Source organism: Balaenoptera borealis, assembly GCF_965194805.1.
Source record: "Balaenoptera borealis genome assembly, chromosome: 4".
In the NCBI taxonomy this organism is placed as follows: Eukaryota; Metazoa; Chordata; class Mammalia; order Artiodactyla; family Balaenopteridae; genus Balaenoptera; species Balaenoptera borealis.
The window spans coordinates 15,163,763-15,180,078 of record NC_138861.1 but is presented as its reverse complement, the minus strand read 5'-3'; the positions used below and the strand labels follow the sequence as shown (position 1 = coordinate 15,180,078).

The following is a 16,316-nucleotide window of genomic DNA, read 5'->3' as shown; positions in this document are numbered from 1 at the left end:
GAGAAAAGGAGACCCCAAACACAATAAGTTAAGCAAAATGAGAAGACAGAGAAATACATAGCAGATGAAGGAGAAAGGTAAAAACCCACCAGACCAAACAAATGAAGAGGAAATAGGCATCTAGCTGAAAAAGAATTCAGAGTAATGATAGTAAAGATGATCCAAAATCTTGGAAACAGAATGGAGAAAATACAAGAAATGATTAACAGGGACCTAGAAGGCCTAAAGAGCAAACAAACAATTATGAACAACACAGTACATGAAATTAAAAATTCTCTATAAGGAATCAATAGCAGAATAACTGAGGCAGAAGAATGGATAAGTGACCTGGAAGACAGAATGGTAGAATTCACGGCCACAGAACAGAATAAAGAAAAAAGAATGAAAAGAATTCAGGACAGTCTCAGAGACCTCTGGGACAACATTAAACACACCAACATTCGAATTATAGGGGTCCCAGAAGAAGACGAGAAAAAGAAAGGGACTGAGAAAATATTTGAAGAGATTATAGTTGAAAACTTCCCTAATATGGGTAAGGAAATCATCAATCAAGTCCAGAAAGCACAGAGAGTCCCATACAGGATAAATCCAAGGAGAAACACGCCAAGACACATATTAATCAAACTATCAAAAATTAAATACAAAGAAAAAATATTAAAGCAGCAAGGGAAAAGCAACAAATAACATACTAGGGAATCCCCATAAGATTAACAGCTGATCTTTCAGCAGAAACTCTGCAAGCCAGAAGGGAGTGGCAGGACATATTTAAAGTGATGAAAGGGAAAACCTACAACCAAGACTACTCTACCCAGCAAGGATCTCATTCAGATTTGACAGAGAAATTAAAACCTTTACAGACAGACCAAAACTAAGAGAATTCAGCACCACCAAACCAGCTTTACAACAAATTTTAAAGGAACTTCTCTAGGCCGGAAACATAAGAGAAGGAAAAGATCTACAAAAACAAACCCAAAACAATTAATAAACCGGTAGTAAGAACATACATATCAATAATTACCTTAAATGTAAATGGATTAAATGCTCCAACCAAAAGACATAGACTGGCTGAATGGATACAAAAACAAGACCCATATATATGCTGTCTACAAGAGACCCACTTCAGACGTAGGGACACATACAGACTGAAAGTGAGGGGATAGAAAAAGATATTCAATGCAAATGGAAATCAAAAGAAAGCTGGAGTAGCAATTCTCATATCAGACAAAATAGACTTTAAAATAAAGATTATTACAAGAGACAAAGAAGGACACTACATAATGATCAAGGGATCAATCCAAGAAGAAGATATAACAATTGTAAATATTTATGCACCCAACATAGGAGCACCACAATACATAAGGCAAATGCTAACAGCCATAAAAGGGGAAATCGACAGTAACACAATCATAGTAGGGGACTTAACACCCCACTTTCACCAATGGACAGATCATACAAAACGAAAATAAATAAGGAAACATAAGCTTTAAATGCTGCATTAAACAAGATGGATTAATTGATATCTATAGGACATTCCATCCAAAAACAACAGAATACACTTTCTTCTCAAGTGCTCATGGAACATTCTCCAGGATAGATCATATCTTGGGTCACAAATCAAGCTTTGGTAAATTTAAGAAAATTGAACTCGTATCAAGTATCTCTTCTGACCACAACACTATGAGACTAGATATATCAATTAGAGGGAAAAAACCTGTAAAAATACAAAAACATGGAGGCTAAACAATATGCTATTAAATAACCAGAGATCACTGAAGAAATCAAAGAGGAAATCAAAAAACGCCTAGAAACAAATGACAATGAAAACACGATGGCCCAAAACCTATGGGATGCATCAAAAGCTGTTCTAAGAGGGAAGTTTATAGCAATACAATCCTACCTCAAGAAACAAGAAAAATCACAAATAAACAACCTAACCTTACACCTAAAGCAATTAGAGAAAGAAGAACAAAAAAAAAACCCCCAAAGTTAACAGAAGGAAAGAAATCATAAAGATCAGAACAGAAATAAATGAAAAAGAATTGAAGGCAACAATAGCAAAGATCAAGAAAACTAAAAGCTGGTTCTTTGAGAAGATAAACAAAATTGATAAACCATTAGCCAGACTCATCAAGAAAAAAAGGGAGAAGACTCAAGTTAATAGAATTAGAAATGAAAAAGGAGAAGTCTCAACTGACCCTGCAGAAATACAAAGGATCATGAGAGATTACTACAAGCAACTATATGCCAATAAAATGGACAACCTGGAAGAAATGGACAAATTCTTAGAAAAGCACAACATTCTGAGACTGAACCAGAAAGACATAGAAAATACAAACAGACCAATCACAAGCACTGAAATTGAAACTGTGATTTAAAGTCTTCCAACAAACAAAAGCCCAGGACCGATGGCTTCACAGGCGAATTCTATCAAACATTTAGAAAAGAGCTAACACCTATCCTTCTCAAACTCTTTCAAGATATAGCAGAGGGAGGAACACTCCCAAACTCATTCTATGAGGCCACCATCACCCTGATTCCAAAATCAAAGATGTCATAAAAAAAGAAAACTACATACCAATATCACTGAGGAGTATAGATGCAAAAATTCTCAACAAAATACTAGGAAACAGAATCCAACAGCACATTAAAAGGATCATACACCATGATCAAGTGGAGTTTATCCCAGAATGCAAGGATTCTTCAATTTACGCAAATCATTCAATGTGATACACCATATTAACAAACTGAAGGAGAAAAACCATATGATCATTGCAATAGATGCAGAGAAAGCTTTTGACAAAATTCAACACCCATTTATGATAAAAACTCTCCAGAAAGTAGACATAGAGGGAGCTTACCTGAACATAATAAAGGTCATATATGACAAACCCACAGCCAACATCATTCTCAATGATGAAAAACTGAAACCATTTCCTCTAAGATCAGGAACAAGACAAGGTTGCCCACTCTCACCACTATTATTTAACATAGTTTTGGAAGTTTTAGCCACAGCAATCAGAGAAGAAAAAGAAATAAAAGGAATCCAAATTGGAAAAGAAGAAGTAAAACTGTCACTGTTTGCAGATGACATGATAGTATACATAGAGAATCCTAAAGATGCTACCAGAAAACTCCTAGATCTAATCAATGAATCTGGTAAAGTTGCAGGATACAAAATTAATGCACAGAAATCTCTTGCAATCTTATACACTAATGATGAAAAATCTGAAAGAGAAATTAAGGAAACACTCCCATTTACCATTGCAACAAAAAGAATAAAATATCTAGGAATAAACCTACCTAAGGAGACAAAAGACCTGTATGCAGAAAACTATAAGACACTGATGAAAGAAATTAAAGATGATACAAACAGATGGAAAGATATACCACGCTCTTGGATTGGAAGCATCAACATTGTGAAAATGACTATACTACCCAAAGCAATCTACAGATTCAATGCAATCCCTATCAAACTACCAATGGCATTTATCACAGAACTAGAACAAAAAATTTCACAATTTGTATGGAAACACAAAAGACCCCGAATATCCAAAGCAATCTTCAGAAAGCAAAATGGAGCTGGAGGAATCAGGCTCCCTGACTTCAGACTATACTACAAAGCTACAGTAATCAAGACAGTATGGTACTGGCAGAAATACAGAAATATAGATCAATGGAACAAGATAGAAAGCCCAGAGATAAACCCACACACATATGGTCACCTTAGTTTTGATAAAGAAGGCAGGAATATACAATGGAGAAAAGACAGCCTCTTCAATAAGTGGTGCTGGGAAAACTGGACAGCTACATGTAAAAGAATGACATTAGAACACTCCCTAAAACCATACACAAAAATAAACTCAAAATGGATTAAAGACCTAAATGTAAGGCCAGACACCATAAAACTCTTAGAGGAAAACACAGGCACAACACTCTATGACATAAATCACAACAAGATCCTTTTTGACCTACCTCCTAGAGGAATGGAAATAAAAGCAAAAATAAACAAATGGGACTTAATGAAACTTAAAAGCTTTTGCGTAGCAAAGGAAACCATAAACAAGACCAAAAGACAACCCTCAGAATGGGAGAAAATATTTGCAAATGAATCAACTGACAAAGGATTAATCTCCAAAATATACAAGCAGCTCATGCAGCTCAATATCAAAAAAACAAACAACCCAATCCAAATATTGGCAGGAATCTAAATAGACATCTCTCCAAAGAAGATATACAGATGGCCAACAAACATGTGAAAGGATCCTCAACATCACTAATCATTAGAGAAATGCAAATCAAAACTACAGTGAGGTATCACCTCACACCAGTCAGAATGGCCATCATCAAAATGTCTACAAACAATAAATGCCAGAGGGAGTGTGGAGAAAAGGGAACCCTCTTGCACTGTTGGTGAGAATGTAAACTGATACAGCCACTATGGAGGACAGTATGGAGGTTCCTTAAAAAACTAAAAATAGAACTACCATATGACCCAGCAATCCCACTACTGGGCATATACCCTGAGAAAACCATAATTCAAAAAGAGTCATGTACCACAATGTTCACTGCAGCTCTATTTACAATAGCCAGGACATGGAAGCAACCTAAGTGTCCACCAACAGATGAATGGATAAAGAAGATGTGGCACATATATACAATGGAATATTACTCAGCCATAAAAAGAAACGAAATTGAGTTATTAGTAGTGAGGTAGATGGACCTAGAGTCTGTCATACAGAGTGAAGTAAGTCAGAAAGAGAAAAACAAATACCGTACGCTAACACATATATATGGAATTTAAAAAAAAAAAAAGAAAAAAATGGTTCTGAAGAACCTAGGGGCAGGACAGGAATAAAGACGCAGATGTAGAGAATGGACTTGAGGACACGGGGAGGGGGAAGGGTAAGCTGGGATGAAGTGAGAGCGTGGCATGGACATATATACACTACCAAATGTAAAATAGATAGCTAGTGTGAAGCAGCTGCATAGCACAGGGAATCAGCTCGGTGCTTTGTGACCACCTAGAGGGGTAGGATAGGGCGGGTGGGAAGGAGACACATGACGGAGGGGATATGGGGATATATGTATACGTGTAGCTGATTCACTTTGTTATACAGCAGAAGCTAGCACAAAAATGTAAAGCAATTATACTCCAATAAAGATGGTTAAAAAAAAAAACTCTTAACAAATTAGGTATAAAAGGAATGTACATCAACATACTAAAGGCCATGTATGACAAGCCCAATGCCAACATCATACTCAATGGTGAAAAGCTGAAAGCTTTTCCTCTAAGATCAGGAACAAAACAAGGATGCCCAGTCTTGCCACTTTTTCTGTTCAATATAGTAGTGGAAGTCTTAGAGCAATTAGGCAAGAACAAGAAATAAAAGGCATTCAAATTAGAAAGGAAAAAGTAAAAATGTCACTATTTGCAGATGATATGATATTATATGTAGAAAACTCTAAAGCATCCATAAAAACTCTTAGAACTAGTAAAAAATTCAGTAAAGTTGCAGGATACAAAATCAGCATATATAAATCAGTTGCATTTCTATACACTAAGCATGATATATCAGAAAGAGAAATTAAGAAAATAATCGCACTTACAATAGCATCAAAAAAAAAATACCTAGGAATAAATTTAATCAAGGACAGGAAATATCTGTACACTGAAAACTATAAAACACTGATGAAAGAAATTGAAGATACAAATAAATGGAAAGATATCTCGTGTTCATGGGTTGAAAGAATTAATATTGTGAAAATATCCATACTACCCAAAGCAATCTAGATTCAATTCAAATCCTATTAAAATTCCAATGACGTTTTCCACAGAAATAGAAAAAAATTCTAAAATTCTTATAGAACCACAAAGACCACAACTAGCCGAAGTAATCTTGAGCAAGAAGAACAAAGTTGAAGGCATCACACTTCCTGGTTTCAAAATATTCTACAAAGCTATAGTAATAAAAACAGCATGATACTGGCATAAAATCAGACATATAGACCAATAAAACAGAATAGAGAGCCCAGAAAGAAATCCACTCACTTATGGTCAACTGATTTTCAACAAAGGTGTCTAGAACTTACAATGGGGAAAGCACAGTCTTTTCAATAAGTGCTGTGAGAAAACTAGTTTTCCACATGCAGAAGATTGAAATTGGACCCTTGTCTCACTCCATATGTAGTTAGAAACTTAAATATAAGACCTGAAACTATATAACTATTAGAAGAAAACACAGGGAAAAAGCTTTTTGACATTCATTTGGGCAATGTGTTTTTTTTGGATATGACCTCAAAACTACAGGCAACAATAATAGACAAATGGGATTGCATCAAATTTAAAAGCTTCTTCACAACCAAGGAAACAACAGAGTGAAGAAACAATGTATGGATTGTGAGAAAATATTTGCAAACCATACATTTGTTAAGGGGTTAATATCCAAAATATGTAAAGAACTCAAACAACTCAATAGCAAGAAGACAAATAACTTGATTAAAAAATGGGCAACAGACCTAGATAGACACTTCTCAAAGGAAGACACACAAATGGCCAAGAGATATATGAAAAGGTGCTCAACATCTCTAATCATCAGGAAATGCAACTCAAAACTACAATGAGATATCACCTCACTTCTGTTAGGATGTCTAGTATCAAAAAGACAAGAGACAGCAAATGCTGGCAAGGATGTAAAGAAAAGGGAATCCTTGTATACTGTCGGTGGAAATGTAAATTGGTACAGTCATTATGGAAAACAGTATAGAGACTGCTCAAAAAATTAAAACAAGAACTGCCATATGACCCAGCAATCTCGCTTCTGGGTATATAACCAAAGGAAATGAAATCATAATCTTGAAGAGATATCTGTATTCCTATGTTCATTGCAGCATTATTCACACTAGCCAAGATACAGAAAAAACCCAAGTGTCCATTGATGGGTGAATGGATAAAGAAGATGTGGTATATAAATACAGTGGCATATTATTCAGCCATGAGAAAGAAGGAAATCCTGCCTTTTGTGAAAACATGTATAAACCTGGAGGACATTATGCTAAGTGAAATAAGCCAGACAGAGAAAAGCAAATACTGTATAATCTCACTTATATATGGAATGTAAAAAAAAAAAAATGTTGAACTCATAGAAGCAGAGAGTCAAATGGTGGTTACCAGGGTCTGGCAGGGAGGGGAAGAGGTGGGGGAAGTGGGAAGATGTTGGTCAAAGGATACAAAGTTGCAGTTACGTTGGATGAATAAGTCTAGACATTAATGTACAGGCATGATGACTAAACTTAATAATACCGTATTGAACACTGGAAATATGCTAAGAGAGTAGATTTTAGGTGAACTCATCTCACACAAAAATGGTAACTATGTAAGGAGATGATATGTTAATTAGCTTGACTGTAGTAATCATTTCACTATGTATTTGTACATCAAATCATCATGTTGTACAGCTTAACTATATACGGTTTTTATTTTATATTTTTTTCTTTTTCTAATTTAATTTTTGTTGGAGTATAGTTGATTTACAATGTTGTGTTAGTTTCAGGTGTACAGCAAAGTGAATCAGTTATATATATACATATATCCACTGTTTTTTAGCTTCTTTTCCCATATAGGCCATAACAGAATATTGAGTAGAGTTCCTTGTGCTATACAGCAGGTCTCTATTAGTCATCTATTTTATATATAGTAGTGTGTATATGTCAATCCCAATCTCCCAGTTTATCCCTCCCTCCCTTGCCCTCTGGTAACCATAAGTTTGTTTTCTACATCTGTTAACTCTATTTCTGTTTTGTAGATAAGTTCATTTACACCCTTTTTTTTAGCTTCCATATATAAGTGATATCATATGATAATTGTCTTTCTCTGTCTGACTTACTTCACTCAAGTACGACAGTCTCTAGGTCCATCCATGTTGCTGCAAATGACATTATTTTGTTCTTTTTTATGGCTGACTAATATTACGCTGTATATATGTACCACATCTTCTTTATCCAATCCTCTGTTATATAAACCAAGTCTTCCCAGTGCCTTTCACTGAGGATAACCCACTCAGTGCCTAAACTGAGCAAAATCTTTCCAGTCCTTCCACTAAGGATAACCCAGGTACCTCTTCTTGAAACTAAGTTTCAAGGATAACCTATTACCCCACAGAATAAAACTTAGGATCATCAACAAATAATGGGAGATCCTAGAACCAGGAGAGAGTCACCCAAATTCACCTGGACTCCCCGAGGACGTGGATGGGCACAAGAGGCCCCTGCTTGGTACTAAGGCTCCAGATCCTCGTAGAGTTCAGGCAAAGGAGAGGTCCCTTCGTTGTTTGCCGTAACTGTTGACTAAAAAATTATTCACAACCTAAAAGTTGAGAGTTATGTTTTATTCAGCAGGATAATAGGACTTCAAGCCCAGGAGGCAGCATCTCAAGTAACCTTGAGAGAACTGCTTCTGGTTTTTATTTTAAAATGCATAAATAAATGAAGAAAAGAAACTGCCAAAAAAATTAGTCTGTTCACAACATTTTGTAGTGTATCACAGAAATCAGTTGGATTTACAGGTATATAAATGGACAGATTCTTAAAATTTTTCTTGCAAAGTTATTAGTATTTTGCTCTAATAGTTACCTTGAATAGAATTTTATCACTTTTACAAATATACTCTTTCAAAACTTTGATTACAAATGTAGGAACATTTTGACAGAAATCTTAATGAATACCCAATATTGGGATCCAGTACTCATTTACTTTAAGTTGTTGCCTTCTCTACCCAATTACACATTCTCTTACTTACAGAATCCTTGGATACAAGTGTGACTGAAATCAGGGAATTAAAAAAAAAAAATTATTTAAGCGGCCTTGTAAACTGCAAACAAATAAGATGCTATTCTTAAGATTATATACATTTATCTCTATGCATTTTTGGTACTGTGGATAGTTCAGCTTGTGAAACAATAAATATTAACACTAAAGTAGCATGTTCAACATTACTAAAGCCGAATGATAAGTGGATATAGACATGCTTGTTAAAAACACCAGCTGAGTTCTAATTCTTAGGTACTTGTTAACTTCTCATCAGTTTCTGATGTTGATGTCTGATGATTGCACTGCTGTTGATCGAGGTTCTGTGATTTACACAGCAGTCTGAACACAGTGATGATATTGATTCAGAAGGTTAATTTGTATTTGTTAGATAAAGGTTAGACGACTAAATGGTTTTCAAACTGTGTTTCAGGGAACCCCTGCAGAAGCTGCCCAGAGGGAGGATAAATGTGAAGATATTTCATCTCCCCCAAACATAACAGCTTTACTTTGTAGATTTCCTCCCTTCTTCCCTCCCTCCCTCCCTCCCTTCCTTCCTTCCTTCCTTTTTTCCTTCCTCCCTTCCTTCCTCCCTCCCTCCCTCCCTTCCTTCCTTCCTTTTTTCCTTCCTTCCATTTAAGCTTTCATTTCAGGGGCTTCCCTGGTGGCGCAGTGGTTAAGAATTGCCTGGCAATGCAGCGGACACAGGTTCGAGCCCTGATCCGGGAAGATCCCACATGCTGAGGAGCAATTAAGCCCGTGTGCCACAACTACTGAGCCTGCACTCTAGAGCCCACGAGCCACAACTACTGAAGCCCACGCGCTTAGAGCCTGTGCTCCGCAACAAGAGAAGCCACTGCAATCAGAAGCCCGTGCACGGCAATGAAGAGTAGCCCCCGCTCGCCGCAACTAGAGAAAGCCTATGTACAACAATGAAGACACAACACAGCCAAAAATAAAAATAAATTAAATAAATTTTTAAAAAAAGATTTGATTTCAGCAAGTTTCCAGGGTCAAAAACTAGTTTGAAAAGTCTATTATAGATAGGTAACAGTAACAAAAAATAACATGAGATGTAATTGAGCACTTATTCACCATGTTTTAGACACTTTTTAATGTAATGGGGAAAAAATGTGGCTGTATAACATAAAGTGAAGAAAGCAGGACATTAAACTAAATGCAAAATGTTCCCTTTTTTGTACACACACACATATTAAAAAGGGCTAGAAAGAAATGCCAATATATTAACTGTGATTATATCTGGGAGGTGGGATGTTATGGTAGATTTACATTTTCTTTCTTTCTAAATTTTCTGCACTAATTTTATAATCGGAAGGAATAAATGTTTCTGAAAATTAATCATTTCTTGCAAAACTATATTAAAATATTTCAATAACAATCTTTTGTATTTTTGTTTAAATTTAGTATATATTTTCAAAGAGTCTTCATTTAACAAATTTTTTCATGTGATTTTAACTTTTAAGATATTTTTGTTTGCCCATAAATTTCTTAACTTTACTAGATAATATTCTAGTAATGCAGATTTTCCATGTTTTGAAATATAAATATGTGAAAAATGAGTGACTTTCCCTATAAATAGAGCAGGAAGAAATAAAAATTACTGATCACTTTAGCATAATTTAATGAAGCAAATGTGCAGCCTTTCTAAAAAAATTAATTAATTAATTAATTGGCTGTGTCGGGTCTTCGTTGCTGCACACGGGCTTTCTCTAGTTGCGGTGAGCAGGGGCTACTCCTTGTTGCGCTGCGCGGGCTTCTCATTGCGGTGGCTTTTCTTGTTGCGGAGCACGGGCTGTAGGCGCACGGGCTTCAGTAGCTGTGGCACGGGGGCTCAGTAATTATGGCTCACGGGCTCTAGAGCGCAGGCTCAGTAGTTGTGACTCACGGGCTTAGTTCCTCCGCAGCATGTGGGATCCTCCCAGACCAGGGCTCAAACCCGTGTCCGCTGCATTGGCAGGCGGATTCTTAACCACTGCGCCAGCAGGGAAGCCGCTGTGCAACCTTTCTTGTATCTTATTCATGCTCATCTAATCCACAAAGAACTCACTAAGTAGAGTCTGTATCATCTTCTTGCTGTTTTACTAAATCTTTTCAAATTTTTTACTGCCACTTCTCTTTGATAGACTGTCTACAAAAGTTTTAAATTTTGAGGGAGAAACCAAGCGATTAACTTTGAGAGGGATAATGAGAAAAATACGTTGCTTCAATTTACATGTAAAGTTTTATTTACTTGTACTTCATAGAAATGCAACACTTGTTTTGCAAATAAAAAGAGTACTCATGATTTTATTTAGTGAGAAAACTCCCCAAAAAGAAATATGTCAGTGTCTTGAAAAAATAAATCTATTTAAAGGCATACTTAAAACATCTGTATCTTCATTGGTTCCAGGAGAATGACAGATTAGATGCAGAATAGTCCTTAAAAATGCCCTGATGTATTCAAAAGAATAATTTTGTCCATTGCCAACCTCAAACTAGATGACTGGAATTAGTCATCAAAGCTGTAGGACAGATAACAGGGTGTAGACCAGAGATAGCTAAGTCAGCACATCTCCTCATCAAGCTTGGCTTTTAGGAACAAGAAGATCATCATTAAAGGGAAAAGTCAGTGCCTGGAATATGAGGAAATATTATTTCTGTGCCTTCTATCCAAAATGTTACATGTAATATTGGGTATGCCTGGTAAGGCTCAGCAGATGTCAGCTCCATCTTTATGGTCATAGAAAACATAGCTGCTTGAATATTTTTATGACTGATTTTGTTCCAAGTGGCAGAGAAACACAAATTAAACTTTATGTCTATTTTTTTTTGTACATAAATCTTTGTGTGGAAATGCGTTTTTATTTATCTTAGGTAGGTACATGAGAGTAGGATTTCTGAGTCATAAATTGACAGTGTTTTCCAACGTAGCTTTACCATTTCACATTCCTGCCAGCAATGCAAGAGCAAGATTATCCACATTTTCACCAACAACTGTTATTTTCTGCCTTTTTGATTATAGTTATAGTCATGAAAAGTGTATTAAATTTAGTCAAAATCATTCAGCTATTTTGAGAGTTATTGTGGAATAGGAAAATGTGAATGCTATGGATTGAAACTCTATTACTTTGATATATGTGTGTGTCTGTGTTTATGTATATATGTGATAGATCATTGAGATTGTTTAACTTATAAAAATAATACCAAGTTTCTGAAAATAGAGCACAGTAAGTCCCCTACATATGAACCTTCAAGTTGCAAACTTTCAAAGATGCGAACGTACGTTCACATGTCCAATCACGTAGGTTAGTTCATGTGTCTGGCGTACATTATCACATGCATGCATCCTCTACAGGTGGTTGTGCTTTTGTGTACTTTACTGTACAGTACTGTATAGAGTACAGTACTACAGTATCATTATTTCAAGCCCAGGATGTCTGGAAGCAAGCGTAAAAGCAGTGGTGATGTAGCTGGTACTGCTAAGAAGGGCCAAGCGATGACGATGGAAACAGAAGTGAAAATAATTGAGAGAGTGGAGTGAGACGAAAAGATAGCTTGCCCTCCCTCTCCTATTGCTGATTATCCTTCTGCTCTACCATCTCCCACCTCCTCTCCCTCCTTTAGTTAGTAACTCTTCTGCCTGTTCACTCGATGCCAGCCCCTGGATGCCAGCTGTTGTACTGTACCACTGTATTTTTCAAGGTAAGATTTTAAATGTTTTCTTTATTTTTTGTGTTTGTTTTTTATGTATTATTTGTGCGAAAAGTATTATAAACCTATTATAGTACAGTACTATATAGCTGATTGTGTTTGGTACCTAGGCTAACTTTGCTGGACTTAGGAACAAATTGGACTTATTACTAAGGCGCTCTTGGAACAGAACTCGTTCATATGTAGGGGACTTACTATATAATATACCCAAAGTTAGAATTATATGCTTCATGTTTTTCTAGTAATATGAGAAAACTAAACTTCAATAGTTTTCTGTTTTATAGTTTCTTCTCTCCAACTGTAGCCTAAATCAAAAAGGGAAACTGTAGGTTTTAAATGATGTGAAATACTATTGTAAGGCCAAAATCCTTACTGTTTTAATACCAAAAATCTTTGTTCAAAGCATGAACCTAAATAACATTTTGGAAAAGAGAATAAATTTATTATCCATTGTTATTCAAAATAATATTACTGTTTAATATATTTTCCAGACTAAATCTTAGTTAACATACGGAGAGCATTTTGATATTTAGATATCATAAAGGAATTTTTTAAAACCTAAGTTTAAGAATGGAAGGTTTTAATGTCTAAACCTTCATAACGAAGTATAACTGGGAACTCATAACCCTGAAGAAATGTTATATGACGCTAACTATAGGCGTCACAACGTGATCCAAAAGCTGTAAGTGCAGGAGTCTAATAATGATTTATATTTATCTTGTTACTAACCACAAACTACAGGACTGAATAACTAATGTAATGCATTGAACAAAGGCATTTTATGGTTTTACGAAGATTAAGATTTGGACCCCATGCAGCCACATTGTTGTAATATGTTTCTTTAACAATGTCTATATAAAACTTTTGTTTGTAGGTATGACAGGCAAACTACAAACATCACTGGAGTTTCAAATAGTAGCTGCATAAATATTTGTTGCATGAATGTAAGTCCTAAGTAGGTAGGTAGACAGATATAATTGAAACAATTTCTAGTATTTTAGGTCTGTTTATATTTTCTTGATTTCTTCATTCCATTTTATGTTGTTAATTACGGTGAATTTATGTTTCATCTTTTTCTGCTAGTGAAGTAACTTTTAACGTCTTAAAGACAAGTGCTTTTGAAAATGCATTATTAGCACTGCTTTTTCTCCTAATGCCTTTTATTTATGTTTCATATCAGAGCTTGCAAATTATTTTTTGTGCTTTGATTTTAACAACTCTATTGATAAAAGTAAGCAATATATTGTAAGTTCCATTTTATAGATAAGGAGACAGATTCAGAAATATTAAGTGAGATAAATTTTCATTAGAACCAAAATCTTCTGATTCTCAGCCAAGTTTTTTCCTAATAACGATCTAGGTCAGCATTTCTATAAATTCAATTGTGGTGATGCTTCTATTGCATCAGCCAAAAAGTTTGTTCGGGTTTTTGTAACATCTTACGGAAAAACCTGAATGAACTTTTTTGGCCAACCCAGTATATATGCCTCTAAGATTTTCTAGGTAGCCATAAGAGAGCATAATTTGGATGAAAGCCAGTAGATTTTTATATACAATAATTTTATGTGTAATTAAAAAGCAGCAAAGATATTTATGCAGGCCTTTTCTTAAACCAGGAATAAAATGTTTTTAACCACTTCTATTTCTTTAAAAATTAAAATTCACTTATTTACTATATTGAGCTCCTCCTTCCTATGTGCTAGACAGCATGCTACAATGTAGACACATACACACAGAACACGAGCACGCACACACACAGACACACCAATGTATCATACAGTTTCCCTGCTCTCTTACTTCAGAAGCTGGTCTGTTACCACATCAGAAAGAGGCAGATGGGTGGGTGCTGAACTGAGCATCAGAGGAACCTGATTAAGAAAATGGTACTGGAAAAGGAGATCTAATATCATAAGCCAGTCTGCTCTCCTGGCGTGGTATAATTTTTGCTCAGGCAAACAGTCAACAACAGCAGACAATTCAGGTTGAAGTGACAGATGTGCAGGAGAGCAGAGATAGAGAATCAGCTGTAGGCAATATTCATGTGATCCTTGCAGGCATTCACTAGAGGACTAAACGAGATTATATATGTAATGCGATTTGGGAAGGATACATCCTAGTTTTAAATAACAACGAGTTTTTAAAAAAATTTAAATCCCATATGAGGAATTGTTTAACTTACTGTGTTGTGGGCTTCTCTCTCCCTCAATCCACACCCCCTAATTCTTTTACATATATTTCTTTTCTTCTCAAAGTTAAAGAGTTATTTTTATAAAAAAGCTAAAAATCATTTGCTCACAATTGAAGAAAGCTACTCCAAAGGCTTGAGTTCCATAAACAAGGTATTTCTCTTTAGCTGGTGGCAGCAACTTGATTTCTAGGCATAAATTCTCATATAATGGTAACACAATATACAAAAGTTTTACTGTTATGGCATTGATTGTTGGGATATTGTTTAAAATTCTAACTACATGAGAATTCTGCTTAATGAGATCCTGTGAGAGATATTTGAATCCCCAGTGCTAGGAAAAGATGTACTTGAACTAATCAACCAGAATATTTAAAATCTCATGGACACTGAATTTTTTTTTTTTAATGGCCATCAACACACCTTTAATATACAACTCTCACAAAACAAATAGCACTAAAGTACAGTAGACTGATCCGGGCCAGGTGGTGGACCCGGCTTCTCTGGTAGTAATAATGTAAGTGGAACGGAGCCTGCCAGGCACTATTTAACACTTTTGCAGCTCATCTGCACCATTCATGGACACTGAATTTTGAATTCATCATATTTAGTTCTAGGAAATCGAGGAATTTTGTGGCTAAACTCCAGCATTTGAGTAAGAACCTAAGATTTCCAGTAATTAACTTCATCCTTGCCTTCATCTTACTATCCTACTTTTTCTTGCCCTGATTTTTTCTATTCATCTTATAGTCCACTGTATGCATTACTTCTGCAAACAGAGTCAATTATTTTTAATGATATTGTACGTGTGTGTGTGCATATATATAAAATTAAATTCCATTGCAAATCTGTGGGATAATAATTATGTTCATTTCATAATAAGGAAACTGAAGTCCGGACTTGCTGTATGTTTCACATGAACTAACTAGTTTCTAGAGAGCAATACATTCTTATTTCAGCAACGGTAAATGTTTAATAGAAATAGCCTCAACTTAGTTCTTCAATGTGAGAAACTCCTTCAGGAAAGATGCGGACACTAAGCAGACTATTGGTGGAAAATTATCTGCCCTCCATTCCATCCCCACCTCCCACCTCTCCGATTATGCAGCCCTGAAACTGCTGCTCTGTCATCGACACAAACTACTCTTCTCCAAGCGTTGTCTCCACCTGACTTACTGCAGCTCTGAGGCTCCCGAGCAGCCCAGCAGAGCCGTGGGTAAGGTTCTTCCAAACCTTATAAACTTTACTCTCTAGAGGCCAGATCTGAAGTCTTTCTGCTCCTCACTGTATCTCCCAGATCATTACTGTATCCACCCACTGTCTCACAGAAAGTAACCCCACTCCTCTGAGGCTTATGCCATTTGCCCTCTATGACCAGCTCATTTTCTTTGTCAGTGTCATCTATCACTTAACCACTCTCCGTTGTTCATCAAACACTGTGGCACCAGACTCAGTCTTCTCTCTGTTCCAACTCCTGCCATCATTGTAGATGGCTTCAATATCCACAGTGTTCTTTCAATACTCTGGCTTTTCATTTCCTTACCCTCCTCATCTCTATGGCCTTTTCTACTCCACCTCAGCTACCTCTTCCCATGGTCACACTCTGGATTTTTTAATC

The 16,316-nt window shown here is 35.9% G+C and overlaps 1 protein-coding gene across 10 annotated transcripts in view; it reads left to right on the top strand.

Annotated features, from left to right (window-relative positions):
* The window catches only part of HPGDS (hematopoietic prostaglandin D synthase), a 167,286-nt gene that overhangs the window by 59,201 nt on the left and 91,769 nt on the right, over window positions 1-16,316 (top strand). Inside the window, exon 1 of one of the 10 annotated variants that reach the window (XM_082391799.1) lies at window positions 9,459-15,914. The exons of the other annotated variants lie outside the window; for them this stretch is intronic. The gene's annotated coding sequence lies outside the window, so the exon portion shown is untranslated. Of the gene's footprint in view, window positions 1-9,458; window positions 15,915-16,316 lie in introns of those variants that run through there. 10 annotated transcript variants of the gene reach the window in all.